General features: G+C 46.1%; 1 protein-coding gene across 2 annotated transcripts in view; it reads right to left on the reverse strand.

Annotated features, from left to right (window-relative positions):
* The window catches only part of LOC130275949 (mitogen-activated protein kinase 11-like), a 136,025-nt gene that overhangs the window by 89,634 nt on the left and 33,716 nt on the right, over nucleotides 1-12,675 (reverse strand). For both annotated transcript variants that reach the window (XM_056524659.1, XM_056524660.1), the window contains exon 2: nucleotides 9,573-9,619. The gene's annotated coding sequence lies outside the window, so the exon portion shown is untranslated. The remainder of the gene's footprint in view (nucleotides 1-9,572; nucleotides 9,620-12,675) is intronic.

Consider the following 12,675-nt stretch of genomic DNA (forward strand, 5'->3'; position numbering starts at 1 on the left):
TGGGGCCACCTCAGCCCCCCGGCACACCCAACACACTTCCTCTCCAGGAACTCCGCTCAGCGCCTTTCCTCTCCAGGAAATCCGCTCAACACATTTCCTCTCCAGGAAATCCGAGGTACCTGCCACCAGGACCATTTTTTTTAAATTTTTTTTTATGTGTTTTAAATTATTATTATTTTTTTTTTTTAAAATAAATAACCCGTGTGAACTTCTCTCTCAGACTCGCCCATACACCAAAGAGTGCTGCAGCACTCGCACCACCTTGCGGAAAGCCGCTCGCAAAACAAAAACACACACGGGAAACATCAAACTGGGCAAAAATAGCAACACAACATGCAGATCGCCCGCGCCCCACGTGCAGCGCTACCCTCTCCGGAAACCCAGCCACCTCCGCCGGCCCCGATACAAAAAGAGAGCAAACCCGAACTCACAAAACAGTCATTCACGGACCCTCATGGAGCACGAGCTGCGTCTCCCGGATCGCCTAAACAGTCTCGGACCGACGGGCCTTATTTTTTTATTATTTTTTAAACTTTTTAAACATTTTCCATGAAACGCACAAAATAGGCACCCAAAAACACGGACCCCCATGTCCCATGGAAGGAGACGAGGAGAAAGCAAAAGTACCCCATCCACATAGCCTGAAAAAAGCTAGCGCAAAATCTCGGATTAGAAAAATTACGCAAAACGACAACCAAAAAACCCGACCCGCAGCCGCCACCAAGCGACCCAAAAATTGATAGGAAAAAAAAAAATGGTCGCCGACAGCAAGGCCGCCCACTCGCGGGCCCAGCCCCTAGGTATACACCACCCACTCGCGGGCCCCCTAGGTATACACCACCTGCAAAGCAGAAAGAAAAATCACCCCCTGCCATGTGCCGTGCGCCAACCGCACCCCACTGGATTGCAGCACAGCGGGAAAGCCAACCAACATTTCATTTTTTATTTTTTATTTTTTTATTTTTTTTTTTTGTAGGTGATTCACATGAATAGGTGAAGATCCCAGCATCACATACTCAGAATGTTATTTGGATACACTGAGAACACTGCCCAAATCTCGAACCTCCTTGGAGAGGTGACACAGCAGATAACTTCCATTATCACATCCTATTAAAACGAAACAGTAAATCAAACATCAGAGCCTTCTAAGGTACATCAAAGGGCAGTCCAGGCATAGAAACCAATATATATAATTTTTTTTTTTTATGTTTTATCCGCTGTCCACCGACCCTCTGGAACCTCCGGGACCCTCCTCGACTGTAGACATCCCGGCCTCCACACCAACCTAACCACTCGCAAGCGCCGTACCGTGAGTGCGACCAAGCCGCAGGAGCCACCAAAGCGGACCAAGAATTACAGCTCTCTCCCCAAGGACCCATGGGCTGGCCACACAAGCAACCCTCCGGAACTACAGCCAGAGAAAACGGGACAAAACATCAACACCCAATACCGACCCAGGGAGCGTAGCCCCGAAAGAAATTGTAACTCCAAACAGCGAAGCACTAGATGCAACAGGCAGAGCACAGGAAGAAAACACGCCCCCTGATCACTCAAATCACACACTAGAAAAGAAGAAAAGCATCACAAAAATAGCGCGCAACCAAGTACAAGTCTAAAACATGAGCTGCCGAAGCAAGCACCCAAAGTCCCACAACCAACACCAAGGGAAAAGCTCAAACAAAACCCCAAGCATGGCAGAAACCCACCGCAGCATCACTGGAAAACCAAACACCACACCAACAACCGACCAAACCAGCCACAACCGAGAACAGAGCGAGCTCCCCGTGCACTGCAACGGGGAACTGAAAGCAGGCCAGTCCACTGCCCAACTCCTGAAAAAACCCCAACCAACCGAAATGTCAGCCCATAGCGTACCAGGGGCACATATGCGGGGGCACAAATACCAGACACCCTCGGTGGCCAGAGACAACCTGCAGGAAAAAACTCCGCCCAGAACCATATTCCACGCGGAACATACAGTAAACCAGCAAGGACCGGATCAGGGGCACCTAGCAAGCCCCGAGGAAACCAAAACAGAGAAAATGCAAACACTCCCCGTTCACAGGAAAAATGCAGACCAACGCCAACACGGCATGCGGAAGACTGCAACAAACCACACCCCAACAAGCGTAGAGCACAGGAGAATCCCCCTCCGGAAAAACAACCACAAAGAAGAACCCACAAGGAAAGACAAACTGAGACCCAAGCGAAACCTACCCACCGCCACATCAGCGAAAGCACCCAGCACGACATACAGGAGTCCCATGCCTACCAGAGATCGGGAGCAAAACAGGCGAAAACATCAGACAATACACTGGGACGAACAGAGCTGCAGAGAGGGACTACAACTAGTGACGGAGAGAAACACCAAACCAAGAGGGGAGAAAACCAAAAGAAACAAAACCGTAACTGGGTGCCACCCCATCAGGATATGGAACAAGCCTCAGGAGCTAAGTCCACAAAACCCGGTCATCCAGAGTGGAAGGCCAAAAGACCACTCACCTAAGTGAGCACCGCAGAAAATGATACCACACCAAAGGACCCCGTCAAGAAGAGACGTACCCAACTCACAACCAGAGACCAACATAGACATCCACCTATATCCGAGACCCAAACCCAACAAACACACAGGAACAAAAGGCGGATACTACCCAGAACAGCCATAAGCACACTAACCAGGGAAGGAGAGGGCACAAACCCAGCCTAGCCAGCTGAAGACAACTGGCCTGCCAAAGCCCCAAGGGCAGGCACGAAAATAGAGCCACCCCTGCCCCCTGCAACAGAACGCTCACTAAGTCCAGAAGATGTGGAAGGCACAAAAGATGGAGGAACCACTTCACCACCGCAGGCGTGGGACAAGGCACGCTGGAGACCACCTGGTCGCGGGTACTCTGCCGCCGCCCGGAATGGCGCCGGAAAACCAGCAGCAGAGGACTCAGGAAGAGGGACAGCAGCGGCCGCAGTGGGTTTTTATTTTATTTTTTATTATAATTTTTTTTTTTTTTTTTTTTTGGAACTCGGGGCGGAGAGGTGATGGAGGGTTTGGGGTGCAGTGGCTGCAAGAACCATGCGCCGTGATCCGAAGTTTACAGCGGTACCAGTGTCGTGTCAATCAGAGTTGTGATTATTTATTTATTTATTTATTTTTTTTTTTAAGTATAAAAAGCGACCAAAATACACTATATGGGACTGTAGAATTTATATATTTAATTATTAATTTGCGCCTACACCCTAAACCGTGCGATCAAATGAGGATATTTAACTTGATAGTTCGGACATTGACGCACGTGGCCTTTGATACCACATGCGTATGTGTATTGAAATCTACACAGTTTGTACTTGTTCATTTCATTGTAATTTATTAATTATTTATTATTATGTATAAATTTTTATTTATTTATTTAAAAATAATTTTTTTTTTTTAGTAATATTAATTAATTTATTTATTTATGTTATTTTTTATTTATTTATTTATTTATTTTTTTGCGCGTACGCCATTGAAGGAGTACTGCAATCGAAGATATATTTAGATAGTACGGACATGTACGCAAGCAGCGATACCGTATACGTGTATATGCTTGATGTAATACAGATTTTTACATTTTATTTAATTCTTATTTAATTTATTCTATTATTTAGTTATTTTTATCTATTTATTTATTTATTTTATTTATTAATTTATTTTTTTGTATAGGGGAAAAAAGGGGGGGGGGGGAGTAGTGTGCCAAACGTTTTATGGCAAGGGTTAAATAGATGTTCATGAACATTTTATTTTATTTTATTTTATTTATTTTTTTGGTGTGCAATGCTATAGCTCCCATAGGGAGCCACAACACTGCGCACACACAGATCCTAACACAGATCACTTGCCATGTGTTAACATGGCAATGATCTGGGTCATCAGTGATTGATTGCTCAAGCCTGAATTTCAGGCTTGGAGCAATCAATCCACAAGCGGACGCGCAGGAGGCAGGTGAGTGACCCTCCTGCTGCGTTCCAGCTGATCGGGACATCGCGATTTAATCGCGATGGTCCCGATCAGCCCGACTGAGCAGCCGGGACGCCTATACATACATTCAGATGCGGCGATCAACTTTGATCGCTGCATCCAAAAGGTAAAGCCGGACATCTGCCCGATCGGCGATGTCCGGCATTAGCATGGGTCCTGGTTGCTAATAGCAACCGGGACCCAACGGCTATGATGCGCGCTCAACTTGTGAGCGCGCATTATAGCTGGGAACACGCAAATGGACGTTAATAAACGTCCATTTGCGCAAGCCTATAAAAAAAAAAAAAAGAACAGCAGCAGCCACCCAGGGGGCAGACACCGCAAACGGAGGTGACAGTAACGGGGGAAGGAGGCAAAGCGCGCTCAAAAGGAGCACGCCTAGGAAGGGGGCTCGGGCCAGGGAAAAGGATTGCAGGAACGGGCAGGAGATTAGGATTAAAGGAACGGGCAGGAGATTAAAGGAACGGGCAGGAGATGAAAGGAACGGGCAGGAGATTAAAGGAACGGGCAGGAGATTAAAGGAACGGGCAGGAGATGAAAGGAACGGGCAGGAGAGTAAAGGAACGGGCAGGAGAGTAAAGGAACGGGACAGGGAAGGGGATTAAAGGAACGGGCAGGACAGGGGGAAGGAGAGCGGGACTGTGAGAGGTCCGCCAGCCTCCCGAACCCAACGCCAGGGTGCAACAGGAGGGGAGGCCAGCTCAGCCACAAGCAAGCATGCCAGCCCTCACCCTCCTGCTCCATCCGGGCCATAAATAAGAGTCAGATACATACCAACCGGCAAACAAAACTCCGGGTCCTGGGCAGATTGAGGGGGGAAGGGAGGCACCACAGCTATAAATACCCAGGGGAGGGCCCCTGAAAGCCCGGGAAACTATTAAACCCCTGATTGGTGCACTCCTTCCCCCCTACCCATGGGACATACCACTGTAGCCACTGGCAAGTTTTACAGGCGGGGGAGGGGGCTAAAAAACCTTGCCTGTACATTTCTTAACCCCTTAACTGCTCACCAGTCAGGGGGCAAGCTAGTTATGCACAGCTTGCCCCTCCAATCCCTGACCACGTCTATCCCTCGTATCCCTCCCTGGCTGTAAGCATTAAATTGGAATTCCTGCTGGGAAGAAGCTCAAGTCAGTGTTTGTCAGCTCCTTTAAAGTAAGTCAAGTCTCAGTCAAGTTACTCAAGTCAGACGGAACCATAACTACAAGTCTCAGCAATCCCATGAGAGCAACTGTGGTCTCAAGCTTATCCATTGCTGCTATTGCCATCCTGTCCACTGTCTTTGGAATAAATTGTCATTGCCATCATCCTGCAAATAATTCAGTAAAGTTCAACAGTGGTTATCCTATACCCCAGCATTAGAGGAGTTATTTATTCCCAACACTCGGGGACGGATTACCGCTACATTGGAATTGTGGTAAGTGACATCATCTTGCAGGACCACTACTTCATCCTCCATTCACTCCACACTCCTGGCGTCACAAACATTTTCTCTGACTGGATACGTGGTTGCTAGTCTACACCATATGCCATTCATTCACGCCACCACAACAAAGGTCACAGGGGGAGATTTATCAAAACCTGTGCAGAGGAAGAGTGGTGCAGTTGCCCATAGCAACCAATCAGAATGCTTCTTTCATTTTCCACAGGCCTCTTTAGAGGCCTGTGGAAAATGAAAGAAGCAATCTGATTGGTTGCTATGGGCAACTGCACCACTCTTCCTCTGCACAGGTTTTGATAAATCTCCCCCACAGAGTGTAGATCAGTGGTTTCCAAACTGGGAAGCACTCAGGGGCGTAACAACCCTCACAAATCTGGGAGGGATAGCATTTTAATTGGTTGTGGCTTTGCAAGTGCGGAGCCACAAAGGACCAGAGGGGGTAGAACCATTCAATGTTGCATGACGCTACAAAATTATGCTTTAGGCTCCTCAGCACAGGTACCTTCAGGGAGCGGTGAATTCTGGAGACAGGGATCTGTCAGGACTGTGGGAGGTAGGCTGTGTGTGCGGTCAGGGCAGGGAGTACTCTACAGCCTGTATAGACACAAAAACACCTTAACGTCACAGGGTGTACATGTATGCCCTGATCGCAGTACGAGTGTATGAAGTGCACTTTCTTGCTGAGCGCGATTCATTCCTGGTAAGTATTGGTTGCTATTATCAGCAATCACGCCCCTCCCCTAATAAAAGTGTAAATCACCCCCTTTACCCAATAAAGTAATATGGTGTCGCTGTGTGTGGAAATGTCCAAACTATTAAATAATAACGTTAATGAAACCGCATGGTCAATGGTGTAAACATAAAAAAAAAGTTCTGAATTTCTGATTTTTGGTCACTTCATATACAAGAAAAAAATGAATAAAAAGGATAAAAAAAAAAAAATTCCATCAAAACAAAGCTGGTACCGACAAAAAATACAGATTATGGCACAAAATATGAGCCCCCATAAAGCCCTATATAGGTAAAAAAAAAAAAAAAGGGGTTATAAGGTCAGAAAAGGACAATTTTAAGCATACAAATTTTCACAAAAAAAAGCATTAATTTGATAAAAAATAGTAAGATAAAACAAAAACCTATATCAATTGGATGTCTTTGTATGGACCTACAGAACAAACATAGTATTGTCCAGGGGTGTGGAATATTTATAAAAAAAACTACTTGTCCACGGAACTAAAATGGAGCAAAATCTACTTGTCCCTCATGACGATCCACTTGTCCTGGCCAATTTTCGCTTTTACACTCATTTTTTCCTCCTCGCCCTATAATAGCCATCCCTACCTACTATAATGACACCTTTTAATTTTTCAATAACATATTCTCTGAACTAAAAAAAAAATATATATATATATATATATATATATATATATATATATATATATATATAGGGAAGTGAAATTGAAATAGTAAAAGATAATTTTGCAGATTTGGTGGTTTTTCTTTTCTGCGCCATTTACCTTGTGGTTGAGGTAACATGTTAGTTTTATACTTTAGGCGCCTGATTACAGCGATATCAGATTTGTATCGTTTTCATCATGTTTTACTAATTCTGGACTTTTTCTAATTTTTTTAATTGCCATTTTTTAACCCCTGTAGCTTTATTTTTTTTCCACATACCAGGCTGTATGAGGGCTCATTTTTTGCGCCATAATCCGTTTTTTGTATCGGTACCATTTTGGTATTGATCTGACTTTTTAATCGCTTTTTAACTTTTTTTCCGGGGATATTATAGAAATAGCAAATCTGTGGTTTGATATTTTTTTTTTACATTTACCGTACAGGATATATAATGTTATATTTTAATAGGTTGTACAATTATGCACACAGCAATACTAAATATGTTTATTTTTATTATGTTTACATGTTTTTATATAGGAAAAGGGGGTGATTTGAACTCTTGAACATGGAAGGGGTTAATGCAGCGGTCTTCAAACTGTGGCCCTCCAGATGTTGCAAAACTACAACTGCCAGCATGCCCGGACAGCCAACGGCTGTCCTGGCATGCTGGGAATTGTAGTTTTGTAACATCTGGAGGGCCACAGTTTGAAGACCACTGGGTTAATGTGCGTCTTTCAAACTTTTATTAAAACTTTTTTTTTTAACACTTTATTAGACTTATATGAGGAATCATTAGATTCCTCAGACAGATGAATAGAGTCTATTGAACTCTATTAATCTGTGTGCTCTGTGATCCATTGGTCCAGGATCTATCAATGACAGAGCGGGACAGCAGGGAACAGAGGTAAGCCCTCCGGTTACCTCTATAGTGGATCTCCCCCCCCCCCCCCCCCCCGCGATCGCGCTGCGGGGGGGTGATCCACTCCACTAGCCCACCAGGGAGCATTCACATGTCCCTTTAGATGCCGCTGTCAGATTTGACAGCGGCGATCTAAAGGGTTAATAGCCAGCCGCGGCGATCGCCGCATGCTGACTATTAGCAGCGGCCCCCGGCTACTGAGAACAGCTGGGGGCTGCAGAGTATGGAGCGGGCAGGAGTCCGGAGCCCGCTCCATACATACTGCAGAGCGCCGTATGCATCTCCCCGTGCAGACGTGCGACCGCTCCTCCGCTCAGCTCTCCGAAGCTACAGCTGGGGGGAGTGAAGGCAGAGGATGGAGGTCTGCACGGGGAGCAAGAAGCCACGCCCCCTCATCTCCCCCCGCACATCTGCAGAGCAGGGGAGACATACTCAGCTTCTCATCTCCCCTGCTCTGCTTCGGAGGACACAGGTTTTTACAGCCGGGGGCTGCAGAGTATGGAGCGGGCAGGAGTCAGCAGCCCGCTCCATACAGACTGCAGAGGTCCGGGCGACTTGTCAGGTCCGGCCCTGCTTGCCTGAAGCCGGGCTAAGGGCTGGACAAATTCACCTGCCCAGCGCCCGGAACTGCTTGTCCCGGGCGTCGGGCGATAGGAATTCCACATCCCTGATTGTCTGTGGTAGAAGTGCTAATGTATATTAAAGGGGTTATCCACCATAAGGTGATTTTAGAATGTGCCTGGCAGGCAGTAATGGACATGCTTAGGAAGGATCTGCGCTTGTCTTGGGGTTAAGTGGTTATGTTGTGAGATTACCATAACACTGTGGCTAGCTTTTTGTGAACTGGTATTTCCTGTTTGAGTTTTCTTCTTTTGACTACAAATCCCATAATTCCATTTTCCTCCCTCCCACACATCAGTCACCCCATCAATTGAAACATAAATGAGCTGCATCCATTCAAAAGACCTGTGGTTTTCATTCAGGGTGCCTACAGCTGTTGCATTAGTTGCAGATTGATCTATCTCCCACCAAGCGATCGTTCCACCCATTGAAGCAGACAGGCTTCCTGTCATCCGCTGACTAGTGAGTCAGTTCTCGGCCGCACTGCAACCTGGGAAAAATCTGAGACAGCAGACATTTTGTATGCTTTCAAAAATAAATATTGGGGTGAAAATCACAGAAGAATTGTGAGAAAATCGTCACACACAGGTACAGACACTATATTATGAACGACACTAACTTTTCAGTCCCCGTAGCATAGTCAAATATAAAAAAATTATGAAATGGCACACAGTATATGATAAATTTTTCAGAGCCATAAATGCCAAAATAAAAAGAGGCCTTGTTAAAATGAAAAAAGCAATCTGATTGGTTGCCATGGGCAACTGGGCAACTTTTTCTCTGCACAGCTTTTGATAAATCTCCCCCTATTTTGAGTATTAGAAGGCTGGGAGGGAAAAACTAAAGTGCAAAAATGAAAAATTATGCCTCTTTAACCCCTTCCCACATATGGGCGTAAATATACATCTTGCACCGTTACCACTATATGAAGCGCGCTCAGCAGATAAGCACGTTTCGTACTTGGTGGGTCCCGGTTTCTATCAGCAATCGGGACCCACGGGTAATGCTAGACATTGCCAAATTGGGCCAATGTCCAGCATTAGCCCTTAAGACGCCATGATCAGAGTTGACCGTGGTGTCATAATGCTGTGATTTTGATTCCAGGGTAACTCAGCGGGCTGATTGGGATGAAAGCGACATGATCATGGTGTCCCAATTGACTGAGAGGATGGTAGAATGACCCTTACCTGGCTCTTTGTTGTCCTTGGCACTCCAATGCTCCATGGAAGGCAACCTGTAGTAATAGAGCGCCGATAACATTAATCAATGATGGCACATGGATAAATAAGAGTTATGGCTCTTAGAAGGTGAGTAGGGAAAAATGACATCTCAAAAATGAAAACTGGCTGGATTCTGAAGAGGTTAAAGAAAATCTGTCACCAGTGTTACCTGCACTAACCTGTCAGTACAGACAGGTAGAGCAGGTGACACTGATGACGATACTTACCTTGCCCATTCTGTGGCGGGGACTCCGGTAATCTCCTTTGTTAAACTTTGCTCCGGCCGGCTTGGGGCATGGGCAGAGCTTAGTGATGTCACCGCTGCCGTTCTCTAGCAGTGGGACCCAGCAGGGAGCGGCAGTGGTGACGTCACTAAGCTCCGCCCATGCTCCAAGCCAGCCGGAGCTGAAGTTTAATGGAGAAGATTACCGGAAATCCCCGCCCATTGGCGTCGCTGGGGGGGGGGAACAGAGGGGGCCATGGCCCCCCCCCCCCCCGTAGATCAGGTCGTGCCCCCCATTGTGCCCCCCCAATTTAAAATAAACTAAGTTCTTCTGCTGCACCCATCAGCTGCGTCCGCGCTACCAGTGGTGTAGTGACCCCCCCCCCCCCGTCTTCAGCTGCGCTCGCTCCCGTCCATTAGCACCCCATTACCTCTGCATTAGCACCCCATTACCACCGCCGACCCCCTGTTTGCAGCTGCACTGGCGGACAGTGATGGGTGAGATTTTCAAACCCGTGAGATACACCAGCCTGTGTCTGATGAGGGACGTCGCGCAAGTCACCCGTCGGACCGACGCTGGAAAGAAAAAGCGCTGCCAGGTAAGTAAGTGTGTGTGTGTCTGTGTGTGTGTCTGTGTGTGTGTGTGTGTGTGTGTGTGTCTATGTGTGTCTCTGTGTTTGTGTCTGTGTGTGTGTCTGGTGGGGTGGGGGTTGGGGAGTTCGGCTATGCTTCCTAATGTGGGGAAACTGCTACCTAATGTGGGGAATCTTTGCCACCCAATGTGGGGAAACTATGCTACCTAATGTGGGGAATCTGTGTTACCTAATATGGAAAAACGATGCTAACTAAAGTGGGGAAACTGCTACCTAATGTGAGGAAACTTCTACCTAATGTGGGGGAACTGCTGCCTACCTAATGCTCTCCCCCCCCCCCCCCCGGCACTAGCATCCTCATCATCCACCAGCAACACTACCCCCCACCCAGCCCAGCAGTAGCACCTCCATCAGCAGATCCTGCTGGTGGACGGTGAGGGTGCCAGTGCCAGGAGGATGATCCTGCCGATGGATTATGGGGGTGCTATTGCCAGGGAGGGCAGTAGCATCCTCATTATCCATCAGCAACACCACAACCCCCACCCCCCCCCTCCTGTGTTAATAGCATCAGCTAATGGATGATCAGGGGTGCTACTGCTGTTGTGGTATTGTATTTAGAGGGTGCACTGTATGGCAAGGTTATATTCAGAGGGCACAGTGTGTGGTAGTATATTCAGAGGGTACAGTGTGGGGTAGTATATTCAGAGAGCGCAGTGTATAGTAGCATTGTATTTAGAGGGTATGGTGTGGGGCAGGTTTATATTCAGAATGTACAGTGTGTGGTAGTATTTTCAGAATGTACACTGTGTCATAGTATTATATTCAGTGGGTACAGTGGGACATAGTATTATATTCAGTGGGTACAATGTGACATAGTATTATGTTCATAATGTACAGTGTGTGGTAGTATAATATTCAGAGGGTACAGTGTGTCATAGTATTATATTCAGTATTATATTAAGAGGGTACAGTGTGTCATAGTATTATATTCAGTAGTATAATATTTAGTAGTATTATATTCATAATGTACAGTGTGTCATAGTATTATATTCAGTGGGCACAGTGTGTGGTAGTATTATATTCATAATGTACAGTGTGTGGTAGTATTATATTCAGAGGGTACGGTGTGTGACAGTATTATATTTAGAGGGTACAGTATGTGGTAGTATTATATTCAGAATGTACAGTGTGTAGTAGTATTATATTCAGAGGGTACAGTATGTCATAGTATTATATTCAGAGGGTACAGTGTGTGGTAGTATTATATTCAGAGGATATGGTGTTCGACAGTATTGTATTTAGAGGGTACAGTATGTGGTAGTATATTCAGAATGTACAGTGTGTGGTAGAATTATATTTAGGAGTGCAGTGTGTTGCAGTATTATATTCAGAGGGTACAGTGTGTTATAGTATTATATTCAGTGGATACAGTGAATGGTAGTATTATATTCAGAATGTACGGTGTGTGATAGTATTATATTTAGAGGGTATGGTGTGTGACAGTATTATATTGAGAAGGGTACGGTGTGTGGAAGGTTTATATTCAAAGAGTGCAGTGTAAAGTAGTATCATATTTAGTGGATACAGTGTCTGGCAGGTTTATAATAATATTGTTTTTATATAGAGAATCAGAATCCGCTGACATAGTGAGGAACAAGTCATGGCGGTATGTTCCATCTGAATTAGATGGATTTGTTCATTTTATTGATGGGGATGTGGATTTGTTTCTATTTGGTGCAGATGGAAAGTGATTTTTTTTAAGGGGGTGCAGGGTTTTATTTTATTAAGGGGGGTTAAGGGGTTTTATTAAGGGGTGTGCATGGGTTTATTTATTTTAAAAAGTTTGTGCGTGTTTTCTTACTTGGGGGGGGGGGGGGATGGGGGCAAACACAGGGTCCCCCCTGGGGGGGGGTGCCAAGCAAAGGGTCCGCCCCGGGTGCTGAATGCTAAAGGTACGCCCCTGATTCTAATAACTCATCCGGCGCCGCTCTGGCGGCATTTGCAGCCGTGCCGGCGCCGCAAGGGAGCACTGCTTCCTTTTTCTTTCCCTCTCTCCTCGCGGCTGATTATTTTGATGTGGCTGAGCGGTGCCAGGATCACGTGCGCGCAACCCATGCTTTCTGGTAGTCGGACTCGGCGGACAGAAAGAGAGGAAGAGGAGCGGGAGCACACATTGCAGTGAGAAGAAGTTAGAACCTGAAGAGCATGACACAGCAAGAGCAGTAAGTAAAGTAAGGAGAACTGAGCAAGGAAA

Source organism: Hyla sarda, chromosome 6, assembly GCF_029499605.1.
Source record: "Hyla sarda isolate aHylSar1 chromosome 6, aHylSar1.hap1, whole genome shotgun sequence".
Classification (NCBI taxonomy): Eukaryota; Metazoa; Chordata; class Amphibia; order Anura; family Hylidae; genus Hyla; species Hyla sarda.